Source organism: Vicugna pacos, chromosome 20 (genome assembly GCF_048564905.1).
Source record: "Vicugna pacos chromosome 20, VicPac4, whole genome shotgun sequence".
In the NCBI taxonomy this organism is placed as follows: domain Eukaryota; kingdom Metazoa; phylum Chordata; class Mammalia; order Artiodactyla; family Camelidae; genus Vicugna; species Vicugna pacos.
In genome coordinates this window covers 26,167,488-26,186,002 of record NC_133006.1, presented here as the reverse complement: position 1 = coordinate 26,186,002, position 18,515 = coordinate 26,167,488, and the positions used below count along the sequence as shown (strand labels likewise).

General features: G+C 43.6%; 8 non-coding genes across 8 annotated transcripts; 3 read left to right on the top strand and 5 right to left on the bottom strand.

Moving 5' to 3' along the window:
- The first annotated feature begins 1,569 nt into the window (after nucleotides 1–1,569).
- Nucleotides 1,570–1,641, top strand: TRNAM-CAU (transfer RNA methionine (anticodon CAU)). Its single transcript has one exon. It is a non-coding gene; the product is annotated as a tRNA-Met (tRNA).
- Nucleotides 1,642–2,934: 1,293 nt separating this feature from the next.
- TRNAS-GCU (transfer RNA serine (anticodon GCU)) lies at nucleotides 2,935–3,016 on the top strand. The gene has a single exon. It is a non-coding gene; the product is annotated as a tRNA-Ser (tRNA).
- A 1,863-nt stretch (nucleotides 3,017–4,879) lies between these two features.
- TRNAM-CAU (transfer RNA methionine (anticodon CAU)) lies at nucleotides 4,880–4,951 on the bottom strand. The gene has a single exon. It is a non-coding gene; the product is annotated as a tRNA-Met (tRNA).
- Nucleotides 4,952–6,693: 1,742 nt separating this feature from the next.
- On the bottom strand, nucleotides 6,694–6,767 carry TRNAI-AAU (transfer RNA isoleucine (anticodon AAU)). Its single transcript has one exon. It is a non-coding gene; the product is annotated as a tRNA-Ile (tRNA).
- Nucleotides 6,768–7,307: 540 nt separating this feature from the next.
- On the bottom strand, nucleotides 7,308–7,380 carry TRNAV-CAC (transfer RNA valine (anticodon CAC)). Its single transcript has one exon. It is a non-coding gene; the product is annotated as a tRNA-Val (tRNA).
- A 2,079-nt stretch (nucleotides 7,381–9,459) lies between these two features.
- Nucleotides 9,460–9,533, top strand: TRNAI-AAU (transfer RNA isoleucine (anticodon AAU)). The gene has a single exon. It is a non-coding gene; the product is annotated as a tRNA-Ile (tRNA).
- A 4,226-nt stretch (nucleotides 9,534–13,759) lies between these two features.
- TRNAR-ACG (transfer RNA arginine (anticodon ACG)) lies at nucleotides 13,760–13,832 on the bottom strand. Its single transcript has one exon. It is a non-coding gene; the product is annotated as a tRNA-Arg (tRNA).
- Nucleotides 13,833–17,553: 3,721 nt separating this feature from the next.
- On the bottom strand, nucleotides 17,554–17,626 carry TRNAV-UAC (transfer RNA valine (anticodon UAC)). Its single transcript has one exon. It is a non-coding gene; the product is annotated as a tRNA-Val (tRNA).
- Between the last annotated feature and the right edge of the window lie 889 nt (nucleotides 17,627–18,515).

The window sequence follows — 18,515 nt, the reverse complement described above, 5'->3', positions numbered from 1 at the left end:
TCCTGCTGACTCTAGCTGTCTTGTTCTCCTGGACTATCTGCTCTTTCTCATCAACTCAGGGAGTTCACCAGCCTCCGCCTGGGCACTGGGGCCGGGAAACTCTCCCAAGGCAGCAAGAACCAGGGTGCAAGCCTACCTTTCTCTCCCCCCCTACCCCCTACCCGTCTCCCTCTCCCTCTCTCTCTCTCTCTTTTCCTTCCTTCCTTCCTTCCTTCCTTCCTTCCTTCCTTCCTTCCTTCCTTCCTTCCTTCCTTCCTTCCTCCCTTCCTCCCTTCCTCCCTTCCTCCCTTCCTTCCTTCCTCTTTCTTTCGCTTTTTTGCTTGCTTTCTTGCTTGCTTCTTTCTTTCCTGTCACGGATTATCATACTTCTTTGCCTGAAGTTTGGTGTCTGGAAAATTGTTGTTTCATCTGTTTTGTCAGGTTTTGGCTCTCTGAGGCAGGAGGCTATGTCTGATCTTTATGATTTCGTTTCAAGCAGAGAGAGGCAGGTTGGGTAGTTCAGCGGCCTGTCTTAGGGCAGTTGGCATCGCCTTTCTAGGAAACGTGGGGCCTCGTGTGGGTGCTGGTTAGATGGTCTTCTCTGGGGCGGCGGGGGGGGGGGGTGTGCGCGCGCGCGCGAGCCAGGGCTGGTTGGGGGAGAGGAGGGCGCTTGTGGGAGAGCAGGGCTTGAGTCCAAAAGTCCAGAGGCGCCAATGCAACCAAAATGGACATTCAAGTCTCTGCCCGGAAGGCAGACTGAGGGTGGGAATTTTCTGATGAGGAGATGGGAACCTTGCAGTATGTGGGACCCGCGCACTTTCTAAAGTCGCCGCCCTGCCGCCACCTGCGAGGCAAATCACCTACCCGCTCCATCAGTACCTCGGCGTGAGTGAATTCCGGTGGTCCTCCTTGGTGGCCTGGTGATGAGTGCCACTCGGCACAGCCTCAGGGGCTCGACTGGATGAATCAGTGGGGCCGGCCCAGCACCTGAGTCCATCAGAGCGCCCTGGCTCAGTCCTTCCCTCCCTTGCTGCCTCTAGGCTCCGCTCTCGCTCTCTGTCTCTCCCCCTCCGTCTCTCCTTTCCATCAGGTTGTTCCATCTCTGTGGTACCCTTTTCCAATACTACATTAAAGTATACTTTAGATACCTCCAAGTGTAAAGATCTTAAGTGTAGATTGAGCTCGATAACTTCACCTGTATAGGGTACTCCCGTGTGTCCGCCGCCCAGATCGAGATTGAGAACATTCCCGTTAGTCCAGAAAACTGCCTTGTGTCCCCTCACCAGTCTATATTGCATCCTGAAAACTAATCCTTTTCTGATTTCTAGCACCAGATAGTCTGCCTGCTCTTGAATTTCATACAGGTGAAACCATGTAGTGTAACCTATCGTGAGGCTTTTTTTTTTTTTTGCCGAACATGATATTTTTGAGACTTATTTGAGTCCTTACACGACAGTAATTCAGAGAAGTTTGCTCTTGATGCTGGGAAATTTAGTTTAGAAACGAACCAAAATCCATCGGTGCAAGGAAATATGACCCAGCGCATGATCTTCATAGGAGGACAAAAACAGCCCCATGCACCATCCTCTCAGCAGAGTGGCGCAGCGGGAGCGTGCTGGGCCCATAACCCAGAGGTCGATGGATCGAAACCATCCTCTGCTAGGGTGTTTATTTTGTAACACCTTGTTTTTCTTTCCCAACGCAGACCCACGATATAGTTAAGGAATTCTATTGTCACCGACAAGCATTTTCCTTCCCTTTCCTTGCTCTCTCTCTCACGCTCTCCTCTGTCTCTCTCTCTGACTTTCTCTCTCTCTCTCTCTCTGTCTCTCTCGGAAGAATTAGGGAAGGAGTAGAATCTGCTTTTTTCACTCATTTCAAAAGGGAAGTAAATCTCTTAGTCAGGAAGAAGTGACAAATTTACCCTTAATTTCCAATGATCAGCATTATTTTTTCCAGTGGATAAAATACACGCTTGTCTCCAGTTAGGATTTTATTTTACTCTCGAAAGGAAAACATTTTTATTGATTTCTGCCTGACGACCATATTCTATTTTCACTTGGGAGCGAGTCTCCTATTTTCAGTCATTTCTTTTTTCACTCCTATGCATGACTTGTCAAAATGTATGTGGCAATTACCATGAAAACACCATCCTCATGCACTTTATGGGACAAACAGAAGTAAAGAAGTTAGATGAGAAATGGCAGGAGATATGAAAAGAATATGTTCAAATAAAAATGTTTGTGCATCAGGATCCTACTGAGAAACTCGGTGGCGGGGGCGGGGGGTGCGGAAACACACACGGAAGTCTTAGAGAAAAAAAATGTCAAAGTCTTTTGAGGAAAAGTTTTTAGTTAAAGTACTCTTTAAGGAGTCCTTGCAATATGACAGGAAATACAACAAGCTCCACACAACAAGCACCCTAAGTAATGAGAATTTAAAAACTCAAATGGAAAAGTAGAAATAAGGTGATGGTGGGGGAGTGGAGGGACCTGTTTTGTTCTTTCACTTTGTGACTTTGAAGATGTTCTTAGAGGTCCACCAAACCAATGTTCTTCTATTTATTTTGCCTATTTACCCTCAAAATTGTTCAGAGGAGAAGTAGCCAGTCTGACCAAAACCTTGACTCCTTTTGTGCCACAGTGTAATGGGAGGGAGGGTGTGTTCCATGAACACACCTTCCCTAAGCTACCAGAGGGTTGAGGCCGCATCACATCTATGTGTGGAGGTGTAGTAAAATGTAGGGAAAAGCAGTAAATGGTGCATCAAAAGTGGACAGAAATTTAAAAGAAGAAAAGAGTAGAGCAATTGCATAGCCAGAAGTGCAAGAACACTAGGATAGTTGAGAAGGAAATGAAATTACCTGCCTTAAGAAAGAATCATAGGAGGAAGTGAAACAGGAAAGTTGCAGAAGTAATACTTTAAAAATTATTAAAAAGAAAGCCTTTCCAGTGGGACGAGGTGGCCGAGTGGTTAAGGCGATGGACTGCTAATCCATTGTGCTCTGCACGCGTGGGTTCGAATCCCATCCTCGTCGACTCTTCCAGAAGTAGAGATGTGCTTTTTTTCTGTCTTCTCTGAGCTGAGGAAAGTAGTAGAATTGCTTATCCTTACAAAAGAATTGTACATTATACGACTTTCCTGCTTCACTTCCTCCCACCTTCCTCTCCTTTCGGTTAGGTAGTTTCATTTCCTTCAATGTTCTGTCATGTCGCTGCGTGTAATTGTCTTAGAGCACGATTTGCTACTTGTCTTACCACATCCCACACTTGGATGTTATGTGGCCTTGACCTCTTGGGGACATTTAGGGAAGGTGTCTTCAAGGCTCAAACCCTCCTTCTCATTACATTGTCGTGCAAATTTCAGAGGCAAGATTTTGCTCGGACCTTGGCTATTCTCTGAACAATTGACAGAACTTTGCATATCATCTTCATTTCCTCGAGCCGGAATAATTCTTACTTTTCATCACAGTAAATCGCTTTGGAACGTCCTATCTTGACTTTGTTTCAAAGTGTTAATTGGTAATGAGGGAGTAGTAGAAGAAACAACACTGACAAAACATTACTGATTGTTTAAGGTGGCTGGTGGGAACCTGAGTTCATTACATTATTCTTTTTAATTTTTCAAATTTCTATTAAAAGAGTCAAACTTTTTATTTGGAAATAGCTTAATTTATAGAAAATTCGCAAGAATAAGTATAGTACAAAAACCAATAATATACCTTTTATTGGAATTCATCTATTAAAATTTAAATCATATTCCTCCATCTCTGTATCTGTATAATTCTCTATTTTTTTCAGAACCGTTTCAGAGTAAATACATATCTTGGTCCTTTGTTCTTAAATATTTAAGTGAGTATCTCCTAAAAATAAGAATATTCTTTATATGTAATGACAGTATAATGAGTTTAGTACATTTGATAATAGCATGATTTAAAAAAAAAAAAACCTCTCACCTGTATTTCAATTTTGTCAATTAACCAGAAAATGTACTTTGCAGCATTTTCCCCGCTCCAATACAAGAGTCTATCTAGGATTAGGCATTGCATTAGTTGTCCATATCCTTTTAGTCTTTGGTCTCTTTTAATCTGGAACATCTCCACAGCCTCTCTTTGTATAGTATGATATTGAAATTTTTGAAGAATACACAAGTTGCTCACATGAAAAATAAGAAGGAGATGGAGACTCCTCATTTGGGTTTTTTTGTGATTTTTTTCCCCCCTCACAACTAGGTTCAGGCTGTGTACCCCTAGCCAGAATACCATTTAAGTGATATTATCTCCTCCAGAGTTTCAGATCTATAGGCACACAATGTCCTTTGTCCCTCATTAATGGGGTTAATTCTGATCATGCAGTCAAGGTGACACACGTATATACATTTCCCTCTTGCAACTTATGAGCAATCTTAAGATTACATGAATATCTTGCTCTTCACCAAAATGATACTGCACATTTAACATCTATTGATAATTCTTAACTGAATAAGTCTTCCTACGATGGTTACACAATGATAATATTTCAACTTCAATATTCTCTTCACATTTATAGGTCTGCCCTTTGGCATTCTATTGCAAGCAAGAGCCTTCACTCAATCTTCATTTATGTATGTATTTATTATCACTATGAGCTCACAAAATTCTGTTTTTCAATAGTTTACAATTCATAATTGCTTTCATTAGGTTCTAAATCAAACTGACAGTTTTGCTAATGGGAGGACCTTCAAGCTGACTACTAGGTCATTGTGACATTTCATGACCGTATTACTTAGGACTGGTATAGTAAATTGCCAAAGGCTCAACTCTAAAGTTAGTTAATTCTCAGAAGTGATATTTTAGTGAGAAATAACAGAGGATATCTTCTAATCCGGGAGAGAGAAACAAGGTGTTACAAAATAAACACCCTAGCAGAGGATGGTTTCGATCCATCGACCTCTGGGTTATGGGCCCAGCACGCTCCCGCTGCGCCACTCTGCTGAGAGGATGGTGCATGGGGCTGTTTTTGTCCTCCTATGAAGATCATGCGCTGGGTCATATTTCCTTGCACCGATGGATTTTGGTTCGTTTCTAAACTAAATTTCCCAGCATCAAGAGCAAACTTCTCTGAATTACTGTCGTGTAAGGACTCAAATAAGTCTCAAAAATATCATGTTCGGCAAAAAAAAAAAAAAAGCCTCACGATAGGTTACACTACATGGTTTCACCTGTATGAAATTCAAGAGCAGGCAGACTATCTGGTGCTAGAAATCAGAAAAGGATTAGTTTTCAGGATGCAATATAGACTGGTGAGGGGACACAAGGCAGTTTTCTGGACTAACGGGAATGTTCTCAATCTCGATCTGGGCGGCGGACACACGGGAGTACCCTATACAGGTGAAGTTATCGAGCTCAATCTACACTTAAGATCTTTACACTTGGAGGTATCTAAAGTATACTTTAATGTAGTATTGGAAAAGGGTACCACAGAGATGGAACAACCTGATGGAAAGGAGAGACGGAGGGGGAGAGACAGAGAGCGAGAGCGGAGCCTAGAGGCAGCAAGGGAGGGAAGGACTGAGCCAGGGCGCTCTGATGGACTCAGGTGCTGGGCCGGCCCCACTGATTCATCCAGTCGAGCCCCTGAGGCTGTGCCGAGTGGCACTCATCACCAGGCCACCAAGGAGGACCACCGGAATTCACTCACGCCGAGGTACTGATGGAGCGGGTAGGTGATTTGCCTCGCAGGTGGCGGCAGGGCGGCGACTTTAGAAAGTGCGCGGGTCCCACATACTGCAAGGTTCCCATCTCCTCATCAGAAAATTCCCACCCTCAGTCTGCCTTCCGGGCAGAGACTTGAATGTCCATTTTGGTTGCATTGGCGCCTCTGGACTTTTGGACTCAAGCCCTGCTCTCCCACAAGCGCCCTCCTCTCCCCCAACCAGCCCTGGCTCGCGCGCGCGCGCACACCCCCCCCCCCCGCCGCCCCAGAGAAGACCATCTAACCAGCACCCACACGAGGCCCCACGTTTCCTAGAAAGGCGATGCCAACTGCCCTAAGACAGGCCGCTGAACTACCCAACCTGCCTCTCTCTGCTTGAAACGAAATCATAAAGATCAGACATAGCCTCCTGCCTCAGAGAGCCAAAACCTGACAAAACAGATGAAACAACAATTTTCCAGACACCAAACTTCAGGCAAAGAAGTATGATAATCCGTGACAGGAAAGAAAGAAGCAAGCAAGAAAGCAAGCAAAAAAGCGAAAGAAAGAGGAAGGAAGGAAGGGAGGAAGGGAGGAAGGGAGGAAGGGAGGAAGGAAGGAAGGAAGGAAGGAAGGAAGGAAGGAAGGAAGGAAGGAAGGAAAAGAGAGAGAGAGAGAGGGAGAGGGAGACGGGTAGGGGGTAGGGGGGGAGAGAAAGGTAGGCTTGCACCCTGGTTCTTGCTGCCTTGGGAGAGTTTCCCGGCCCCAGTGCCCAGGCGGAGGCTGGTGAACTCCCTGAGTTGATGAGAAAGAGCAGATAGTCCAGGAGAACAAGACAGCTAGAGTCAGCAGGACAGAGTACGCGAAAGGAGAGAGCTGTGATAAGAGGCAACTGCAGAAAGAAGTCCACGGTGAGCTTGGTACTGATCAGCGCATGCAGGTAGGGAAAGTACGCAAGGCTGTGGGAAGACTCCCCACAAAGACCAGAGAAGTAACCTCCGAAGACAGCTAACAGCCTTCTTCCGGAGGTGACCAAAAGGAGTGGCCCGTACGGGGATCGAACCCGCGACCTTGGCGTTATTAGCACCACGCTCTAACCAACTGAGCTAACCGGCCCTCGGCGAGTGGACAGTTTTCGTTGTTTTTTTCTTCTTTCCCTAAAAAACGCCCCTCCCGCTCCCCTTTTTATAAAGCGTTAAGTTCCAAATAATTGTTGTTGTTGTTGTTTCTCTTAGGAGAATTTGTTGTTGTTGTTGCTTCCTACCCTTAATGAAAAGAATGAGACGCGTTCTCTCAAAAGAAAACCGAAAGCAAAGGAGGGAAGAAAGAACATCGGTTTTAAGTCGTATTCCTGGACTGGAAAGAGGCAGCTTAAGATTTTGAAGCTGCGGCGCTAAGGGCCCGGAAGTCCGTGGAGGTATTTGGGGTCCTGCAAATGACTGGCAATCAGCCCCTGAACTACAGGTGAGTCAAGGCTCACGCAAAGAAGATGGCATTCGGTGGCCGAAAGATATTCCGACAGGTCTGATTTTCGATCGTGGCGGAGTCGCGCAGATCTCCCTCCGCGTGAGACTTGGCCGGCGTTGGGACGCCTTCTGGTCTACCTGCCTGGGCGGTTGAGGACAACTTTAAAATACGAAGCCCGGAGGGGAGCGATGTTTCCGCCCGGTTTCGAACCGGGGACCTTTCGCGTGTGAGGCGAACGTGATAACCACTACACTACGGAAACTGTGCATGGCTCGGCTATTGTCGTTTTTTTCCCCGCCTCTGGCGTGTAAGAGAGAAGAGACTTCCTGGCTAGCTAGCCCGGGTTCGGCAACGTTGAACTGATCTTTTCTTCCGGGAAATGATCAAGGTTACTGCACTCTTCTATTGAGATCAGTAATACTGAGTCAATGAGTCACACCAGGCAAATACTCCGCTTAAGCGAGCAATTCCTTTCCAAAGGCAGGACGGAGATCTTAAGGCAGTCTCCGGGTATAACAGATGTCTGAAAATTGCTCGATTTTGTCCTACGTGGGTTTATCTGACCTTAGGAAGCTCTGTGATCACCATCCCGTGGGTGCCAGAAAATGATCCCAGAAAAGTAACCGGGATTCGGTGCACGTGACCTCAGGGAGTTGCCCAGAGTTCTGTGCCAGGCAGGGCAGGACCGATAGAAACTGAGGGACGGGAGAGGGGAAATGCCGACTGGTCTGCCAGGCAGTCCTTTCTTGTCCCCTCTGTCCTCAATTCTGCGCCAGCTGAACACTGATCAACCAGAGTCAGACTAAACTCGCTGCTGCTATTAACGTCGTTGAGGTGCCATAACGGCTATTAGAGATACCATCATTTACGTACAAAGTCAGTTTTGAGTGTGAAGCAGCGTCTCACTGAGATTTTCTTTTGCAATTCCCTAACGACTAATGATGTCGAGCATCTTTCCACGCGCTTTGTGGACAGTCATATATATTCTTTGGTGACATGTGTATTAAAATCTGTTGCCCATTTCTTAATTTGGGTTATTTGTTTTCTCACTATTGAGTGGTAAGTGTTCTTTACAGATTATGGATCCAAGTCCTTAAGTGAATTTTGACTGGCAAATATTTTCTCCCACTCTGCTGCCTGCCTTTCCACTTTCTACGATGATGTCTTTTGCAGTGCAAATGTTTTAAATCCTGGTGGAGTTCAATTTACAGTTTTGTCTTTTACACGCTCTTGGTATGGCATCTCAGAAATAGTTGCCTATTCCAAGGTTTAAGGAAAAGTATTCCTATGTTTTCTTCAAAGAGGGTCATAGTTTTTGCATCTTACATTTACATCTTGGATCCATTTTGGATTTATTTTTGTTAATTTACAAAAGTTAGTTACAAAATAAGCTCAAAGCAAATCTGTGTTAACTTGAGGTGATGTGAATTGATGATTTTACGCACGAGTATCCAACTGTTCCCTGCACTATTTGTTGAAAAGACCATGCCTTCCCTCACTGAATGGTCTCGGCACTTTTGTTGAAAAATCAACTGACAGTAGATGTAGGTGCTTCTCTCTAGACTCTCAATTCTGTTCTGTTATCTGAATGTCTATCCTTCTTGCCAGTACCGCAGTCTGGCTGACTAGACAAAGTTTTCAAATCAGGAAGTGTAAACCCTACAGTTCCGTTCTCTTTTTTCAAGCCTGTTTCTGCTTTCCTAGGGCTTTTGCATTTCCATATGAATTTTAAGATAGATTTTTCAATGAGCCAAAAAAATTTTTTAAAAAAATTTAAGGATGAAGAAATGCCCAGCTGAGATTTTGATAAGGATTAAATTGAATTTAGAGGAACATTTGGAGAAGAGTTTCATTTCATCCTGACTATATTTCTTCGTCCATGAGCATAGAACGTGTCTCTTTGACTTTGGATCTTCCCTAGTTTGGTCCAGCAGTTTTGGGTAGTGTTCAGTGCACCAGTAGCGCACTTCCTGCAGCCCGAAGAAAGCAGATGTGCCCGGACTTTCCTTGCGGAGGGTAGGAGAATGTGCCCGGTGGGAGCAGGAGCTGAGTGGTCCGAGGCCTGCGGAGGCTCCCGCTGTGCTGGCTGCGATCTCGAACCTTCGAGAAGCTTTGCGTTTGTTGCGTGTTTCCCCGGGAGGGAGGAGAAAGGAGGGAAGCGTCCCTGGAGGGGGAGGGCATGTTTCGGAGTGTTTTGGGGTCGCACTGGCAGAGTTTGAGGAAGGCGAAGTTTCCCGTTGAGTGAGGTTAGTCGGCTGTGGAAGTTGTTGGTTTTGCTCCCAAGAGGTACAGCGGGAAATAGTGATTAAAAACGGAAATAGCAGAGCACCTGCGGCACCTCGGCCGGTTAGCTCAGTTGGTTAGAGCGTGGTGCTAATAACGCCAAGGTCGCGGGTTCGACCCCCGTACGGGCCAGAGCTACTGCTTTTACTCCTCACCATCCCAGGTGCTTACACCTTTCCAGCTCAGACTTGGAGCTCAGATGGCTTTTCAAACCTCATCATGCTATTGATGTTATTTCTTCACGATGGAATTGTTGAACCTCTCTGTTTTGCCCAGGGCATGTTCGTTCTGCTATTTTTACAAGCAGTTGGTCTCTTTGTCTATTCTCGAATCAATACTACACTGAGATAATATTGATCACTTTATGCGTATCTTGATCTCTTGTGTCAATGCTCCAAACTGGTTCTTATTCTTCAAGATTATCTTACTTTTTCTCGTTGCCTTGCGTGTAAATTTTAACGGGGAAAAGCTTTGTCAAATACAAAGAAAACCTGGTGGAAGTTAGACTGGGATTTAACTGAACGTATGCAATAGTTTGGGGAAATTAATATATTAATACTATTGCATCGTCCATTAGACTCGTATGGAGTCTCTTGCCATTTACTTAGTCTTTTACAATTTCTCTCTGGGATGTTTTATTTTCAGTGTGACCAACTGCCTTGTGCTTTTAAGAAATGTATTCATATGTATTTGTGTTTTGTGTTTTTTGTTTTTTGGGGTTTTTTTTGTTTGTTTGTTTGTTTTTTTGATGCTCTGCTGAATTGTATAGTGTTAAAATGTATTCTCCTGATGTCTATTGCTGTATAGGAAAATCAGTTGATACTTGTATGCTAATCTTTTGTTGAAATGATTTCCTAAATTTATTTACCTATTAAATTGTGTAGTTTAAAAACCAATCAATGTCACCTACCATATAAACAGAATAAAAGAAAAGACGTATTTCCACAGGTGGAGAAAAAGCATTTGACAAAATGCAGTACTTATTCATAACAAACACTGTCAACAAACTAGGATCAGAAAGAAATGTCTGCACTCTCATACAGGGCATTCCCAAATAATGTATAGCTAATATCACACTTTACTGTGAACTACATATTATTCCTCCTACATATGAAAAAACACAAGGATTTTTGCTCTTGATACATGATCTCATCAGTGTATTTGCAGTCAAGCCAGTGTAACAAGGCATGAAATAGAAATACTGTGCATGGGGAAATAGGAAGGAAATGGAGGAGTAAAACACTTTCTATTTTCAGAAAACATTAGCTTCTACACGGGAAATATCCTAAGGGATCTACAGGAGGGGAGGGGGGTGGGGGAAACTACCTAATATTTGTAAGCGAACTTGTCAATGTTCTAGAAGATCAAGTGGATATTCTTGTATCAATTGTGTGTGTGGGTTGTGTGTGTTCAGTGATCGGTTCAAAAACAATTGGGAAATATAATAAAGTTAAAATACATTGTTGGGACTATAAAATACTTAGGAATGCATTTAGCAAATACATGCCTACTCTGAACACTGAGCATGGCAATCCACTGTTGAGAAAAAGTAAAGAGTACTCAATTCGAAGGAAAACCATGTCATGTTCATGGATTGGAGCGCTCAATAATATTCACTTGTCAGTTCAAGCCAGTTGATCTGTAGATTCAACAGAATACTAATTAAAATCGCAGAGGTGTTTTTCCTAGAAATTAACAATGATGAAACTAATAGGAAAATGTATAGGATCTAGAATAGTCAAAATAATCTTTTTAAAAAAATGGATAGATTTGGAGGCATTTAATTCATTGATTTCTAAGTTCCTCTATATTGATGGTAATCAAGCCATTGTGGAATCATGTAAGGACTGTCAAATACATCAGTAGACTCAGAACAGAGTCTAGAAAGAGACCCACACTTCCACGGTCAACTGATTTTTTGACAAAGAGGGGAAAAATAATTCTATGGGAAAGGTGATCTTTTCAATACAGGTTATTCAACCCATGAATATCTATATTGAATAATGTGATTGTTCACCCTTATCTTAACATCACATACACACAGAAAAAGCAAGACAAACAAAGCAAAACATGAAAGCTCACTTCATAATGCCTTTAGAAGAAAACAAAGGAGAATATCTTTGCAACCTGGAAATGGCAAAGTTTTCTTACAAGAAAAGATCTTCTCACCAAAAACATCATCAGGAAAACAAATAAGTAAGCTGTAGACAGTAATAACATTTTTCAATACTTGTATCAGACAAAGGACTTTTGTCCAGATTATAGAAAACACTCCTACTCTCAAGAATAGAAATGCAGACAACTCAATTACAACACACAAGAGACTCAAGAAAATATTGCATAAAAATGCTATTTGAAAGGGCAACAAGTTCAGAAGAAGCGCTCTACATCATTGGTTATTAGAGAAGTGCAACTTAAAACTAAAATGAGATAACATCACACACTCATTAGAATGGCTCAGGGTGAAATGCTGACACAACAAACCATCAGTGGTGCTGGATGTGGACCAACCAGCTTCCTCACGTATTGTCAGTGGGACTGTAAACTGATGTAAGCAATTCGAACTGTTCGATAGTTTTTCCTAAAGTTGTATGTACATTGCCCTTTGACCCAACCAGTCTATAAGCCATTCTAAGTATTTGTTTTAGGGAAATATAACGACAATTTTAAAACATTGCGTAGTAATGCTCATACTAATGTCATAGCATAGCATATTGACACGTTCTATACCACTCGATTGTCTGTCAAGATGAGAATGGATAAAATATTGCAATCTATTTATACAATGGCATACTATCAATTACCCACAGAAGCAAAAACCTGAGTGATCAAAGGGGCATAATGTTGAGTGAAACAAACAGGGTACAAAAGAGTAAACACTGTGATTTCATTCATGTGAACATCTAGTACAGGCAAAACTAATGTGAAAAAGAAATCAGGACAGTGGTTTTCTCTGAGGGGATGGGTAGAAGAGGTTTGGGAAGGACCAAGGGAGCTTTATGGGAGACGGAATGGTCTACGTATAACGCACCATAGGAGTGTGGGTTACATGAGCGTATCCATGGTTCAGAATTGCAGTTGAGATATATGCATTTTGATACAGGTACATTTTACCTGAGAAAAGAACTCTAAAGGTAATAATAATAATAAACATTCAGAGGAGTGAGGATAGGTGGAGATAAATCTAAAAATGGTAGAATACTGATGATTATTGAAGCTGGGTGATTGTGTACCTGATGGTAACTTATTATCTTGTTCTGCTTCTTATGTGCATGTTTGAAAATTCTCATAACGAGAAGTTCGTAATTATCCCACTTTGAGTGTTTTCAAAGTGTATGAAATGTGTACAAATATTAGCTGTTGTATTGCTGAGCTTGACTGCATGTTAGACACCTTTTCCAATTACGGCTTCAGGCACGGGCTAAAGATTAAAAATGCGAATGAAAGGGGGCTTCAGGGAGGGTTGTATGTATTTCTTCCACTGTTAGTGCCTCTTGGCAAGCACACGTTGTCGAACCTCAATACACTTTCCTAGGATCAAAGAGTGAGTTTAAGGAAGTCGTTTGGTTTTATTTGTGTGTTTCTCCTACTTGACTGATTTCGCCCGGCTCCTCTACTGTGTCCTATTCCCGGGAATCCCAACGGTAAAAGAAGGGGAATGCGGGGCTCATCTGTTTAGCGTGGCAGCAGCCCAAAGCTACCACTGCCCAGCTGTTGCTTCAGCGTCAGGCCTCCTGGGCTCTTTCACCTTTGTCCGGGATCCTTTCGTGATCGCCTCTCCTCCAGGTCAGCTTCTCAGACCCGCACCCGCACCGCAGATCTTGCAGCGCCCTTCTGGAGGTCGCGGTGCTGGGAGACGAGCTCTGGGCTGAATGCAGTGGGTAGGGGTCAAGACCAGCTCCGCTATCCTGTCCCCATTACCCCAGCCTTTCTGGATCTAACATTTCGTCCGTCAGCGCCTCCTTTCTTTCTCATAGCAAGGCGGGGTACGGGGTTAAACCCAACGGGAATAACATTGGTGAGGGAGACACTCGTAGACCCGCATTGTTTCCTTTTTCTTTCTCCTTCTTTCCTTTCTTCCTCTCCCCCCTCACCCCACCCCCCCTTTAAGCGTGTTTGATCCGAAACTGTGTATAGTTTTCTCTATGTGATGTTTCCCCATATTAGCCATCTGTTAGACTGGATCCCGTTCCTTTGGAAAGTTTTTCCGAGTTCAACAACGGGCAAGACTGCGTTGTGGGCTAGCAACAAGAAAAGTCAAGTCAGGGAGCTCTTCACAGTAAGTGGAATGGAAGCAAATTTTAAGAACTGCTTTGAGTGTCAAGGTGCAGAAGATTGGGTTTGAAAAGTGGAGCGAGCGAGCCAGCCAGGAGTCGAACCTAGAATCTTCTGATCCGTAGTCAGACGCGTTATCCATTGCGCCACTGGCCCCTCTTGGTTCTGGCGCCGAAGTAGGCTTTTTTCAATGAGGCTTCAGAAGCCGTGGGGCGAGTCATGAGGTTAGAAGTACGTACAAAACTGCTGACTCCCAGAGATTGACATCGTCCGTGGTTACTTTACATAATACAACTTTGTTTTCCATTTCTACATTTGAATTATTAAGCAATTTTAAGTCTTAAAACATTACATATATGGTAGAATGTCATGTCTTGAAAGCAATTTTTCACCTGTGAGTGCTCTTCTGCTAATTTTTGCAATCTGTTAATCTGCCATGTTTCCACGTTTATCATATTGTCTTACATACTTTTGTTGGGCACTGATAATGTATGCATGGATGATTAATGACTACTGTGTATTCTTTTCAATTAAGTGCCATAAAATAGAGAAAATTGACTTGGTGTGGAAATTTGGTTGTAAGAATCACGTCTTTCCCTCTCAGTGTTAAAAGAGTAATACTCACTAAGGTGGAGAATCATGGCCAAATCCTGTGCTAAATCGTGGATCGGATAAAAGCCTGCAAAAGTAATCGGCAAAGACAAATAGACAAGAATTCAATAAAGGTACGCACATTCCAGAAATCATATTTGACATTGAATGCTGGAATTTAGGAACTGATTTGCCACCACATAACTTTCCAACAGATAGATATGCTCTCTTTAGACAATTTGGTTATTTGTTTATTTCAGTTTTCAAATTAGTCAAAGGAGACACCTCAAAATGTGAAACTGCCTTGAGAAAAGGATCTTTGATGGTGAGAGAGAGACATGGTATAGTAATGTTCTTAATGGCACAAACTTAGACTCCAGAATGCAAAGGTTTCTTATCCCAACTTTGCCTTTTTATTTATTTATTTTTTCCGGCCTACTTGTCCTTTGAAATAAAAGAGAGGTATACAGTTCTAACAGAAATGTGAAGCTTTATTCACAAAGTTTTAGGGAAATTTCTTCTGAAGGTGTAATGATGGAGGTGAAGTTTAAAGGTTGAGGAGATGTTAACTAGGTATAGAAAAAAGTAATTGAAGTAGAACAAGTAATATGTGCACACATCCATGGTAAATAAGAGGGACTGGTTGCAAGCAGGACAGTGTGGTTGGAGGGAAAGGGGCGGTGAGGTATGAAATGAGGCTGAAAACGAAGGAGTGGCCATAGAGAGGATTCCAGGCCATAATCTTAAGGGTCACATAATAAAATAGCTTTGAAATGTTTAGGCAACAGTCAACGCTTTTAGAAATACGGCTTTCTGCCTTTTTTTTTTTTTTTTTTTTTTTTTTTTGTCTTGACAAAGGTCACAGCATTTAAGGTCTGGTCTGACCTAATCTAAGCAAAATCCAGCTAAAGTTCTCGCAAAAAGTTTGAGAAACTCCCAAGCATTCTGATTGTGTGACTTCCCCTAGTCCACCAGGGACAAGAGCAGTGTTCCCTGTAGAGAGCCCAGGAAATTTGACTTCTTTAACCGTAATTCCAATGATCTGCCGCCCCCCAGTTGTTGTGTTCTGTGAATGCAGAAGCACCGGTAGTTCAGATGTGGAAGTGTAATTTCTGTGAATGTGGTAGCCCCCTTTTTCTAGCCTCAATAGTCGACGGAATTAATCAACAGACAATCTATAATAGAAATAGAAAATAATTTTATTCGAGCCAAACTGAGGACTGTATGTGGGGAGACAGCCTCTCAGATAGCTATGAGAAACTGCTTCAGAGAAGCATGGTTTTCAGCACCGTTGAGTATCTCATCAGAACAAAGAACATCAAACATGACCGGGATACATTCTTTCGAGGTTTCGAAAACGACGGATCAGCAGGTACACAGCGAGTCAGTCTAGCCGCGGAAGTAGCACTGCGAAGTGCTACTAGCTTTGACGTCCCAGGAAAGGAGTCATTTTATCTTTCTCTTTAAAAGGGACATTTTAAGTTCTGGCAATGCACCCTTTTTTTTTTCAATGGATAAAGCAGATGAATCAAGTGTGCTTAGTAGGTCGCAAAACAGTCATAAAATTTTAGCTAAATCGTATATAAGCCAGAATGCCTTCCCCATACCTTAATATATGAACATGTCTTCCATGACAATCAAGTAGAAATACTGTTTTCCATATTTGGTGGTGGTGTTTTTTTTTTTAAATAAAATTAGAACATCTGTACCTAGGACACACACAGTATCAACTCTGTGCATCATTAAACCATTTCCTTCCTCCTCTCCTTTCTCATACACCCCAGCAAATGCAGAGTACGCTGTACACGGTGTTGACTCCAGGAATGGTCGGGCTCCCTGGTTGCGAGGAGAATCCTCCCTGCCTGCTGGGCGCGCAGCTTGAGCTGAGCGGGATGCTGAGTCCTGCCGACGTCAGAGAGGTGCCGCTGCCGGCCTCGGTACCGTGTCCGCGAGGGCCCCAACGCCCGAATTCGTGTACGTCTGCCCTACAGACTTGTCTCTAATCACACACGCAAGTAAACCCACTGTAAGCCCGTTCCAAGGCCGGCCGGACTGTTCCTTTCCTGCCTAAAGGCAGCTAACTGGCCGTTGAACCCTCTGAAGCGGCAGGTCTCTGCACCCAAATGGCCACTCGTGGCGGCGAGTGGTCGCCCCTCCCAGGGAAGTCTCCGTGGGTGATGCTGTCCGTCCGGCTTCAGACCCCCCAGCGCCGCCCGGGTTCGGGAAAAGTTTCGGCTCGGCGTTGGCCGTGTAGCGGAAACACGAGCAGAGAGACGCAGCGCAAGGCTGACTGCGGCAGAAGTCCCTGAGGCTACGGGTCGGGGTACCAAAGCGGACCTGCGAATCAGGAGCAAAAGGAAAGGGAAGGGAAGTGAAGTAAAGCAACCATCTCTGCCTGAAAGGCGCGCTCCCTGCAGTTCCCTGGGGACAGGAAAATTTTCTGGTTCATTTCTTCCTTCCCCTCTTCCATGTCTTTCCACCCCGACGTGCACATTTTATACTGAAGCTTTTGGAAAATATTTCTGGCAAAGTAACAACAACAACAACAACAAAACAACAACAACAACAACGTCGGAGATGCAAGATATTTGGAAATATCTCCTTTTGTTTTTACTTTGTTTGTTTTGCCTTTTTGTTTGATTGGTTGTTTTTATTTACTTATGTGTACTGTCGGTATGGCATACCTTAACTGCTTACTGGCCATTTGCTTGACTCTTGTGAAGTGCCTGTTTAAACCATTTGCCCATTGACCCAGGGTGAAAGTGAAAACAGTAAAGGCTAGGCAAGAAATGTTAGAAAAACACTCTATACCTTTGAGATAGACAACTATTTGTTAGTCAGGATGTAATAAGCACCAAGCGTACAAGAAAGATTGACACTCTGGACCTCACAAAAAATTGAACACCTTTTTCATCCAAGAAGTCCATTAAGAGGGAGAAAACACCAGCGACAGACTGGAAGAAGACCCTGGTAATCCACACATTGTGAAAGGCCTTGGATCCAGACGACCTGAAGAAGTGTTAAAAGTACAATAAGAAGAAAGGATTTAATTTTAAAACATAACTTGGTCTCTTTGGACGAGGAATCCTTATTCTTCTTAAAGAGAAATCGTTCAGTGAAGTGAAGCTCCAAGCTTCGAGGGTTGACAAGAAGTGGGGGTGCAGATTGAGCGCTGCTGTTCTCAAGATAACGCGGGAAAAAGCTTTTATCTTGAAGTCTGGAACCCCGAGGTGTGAAGGAAATATGTGTGCTTCTCACTAAAGGGACAAAATTCCCGGCGAAGCATTGTTTCCGCCTGGTTTCGAACCGGGGACCTTTCGCGTGTAAGGCGAACGTGCTGACCACTACACTACGGAAACACAACAGTACACGCGTTTTTAATAATATGGGGAGAAACGGCGTGCTCGTTTCCCAGGGCGTCCCCAGAGCTAATAATTCTGAATTACTTTGCTTCCACAGTGCATTTCTTTTCCTCCTCTGAAACACTTTAACAAAATAGAAACTCTGTGCCATAATCAAACGTAACTCAAAAGCAGAGTCCACATTCCTTCCCTAACTTTTGGCAGGGTAACATAACAGGCTCCCAGGGCACTGGATTACAAGGAACTACGCGTTATTACCCTGTGACTGTGATTTCCATCTCTCTTTCTGATTGTAGGAGCCGGGACAGAACACACAGAGCCCTGAAACCACCGAACTGCCAGGGCCTTCCGCTTCACACTGTACTGTCAGGTGATGTGGAGAGTCGTGAACATTTGAAGAAGAGAAAGGACAGTTTTCGTTTCAAGCTAAAGATCCCTTTGGCTGCTGCACAGATAAGGAATTTAGGGAGACAACTGTGAAAACACAGGAACGAGGAAAAGGCTCTACGAGGAAGAGATTGTTGGGGCGCAAATTAGAGCTCCCACAGTAGATAGTGGGGGAGAAAATTCCACAGACACTACAGGCAAAAATCGTCCATTGATTTTAAGTTGATAGTTGAGGAGGTAACTGGAGTCAAGTTTAAGCCCTGTGTCCTTAGTGGGATATAGGACATTAGAAAGTAGTAAGTACACTTAGCAGGCAAGCTAAGCAGTCCATTTTGAGGAGTGGTAAGTGGCTATGTGGCCTACAACAGGAAACTGAAATATGAGATTGAAGGGAGGGCAAGCCTGGTGGATCTGGAAGTGATTAGTTAGTTTCCAGCATGTTATTCTATGAGAAAGTTGTGGGAGATGCAGGCGCAACAGGCGAAGGAAGGAACAACTC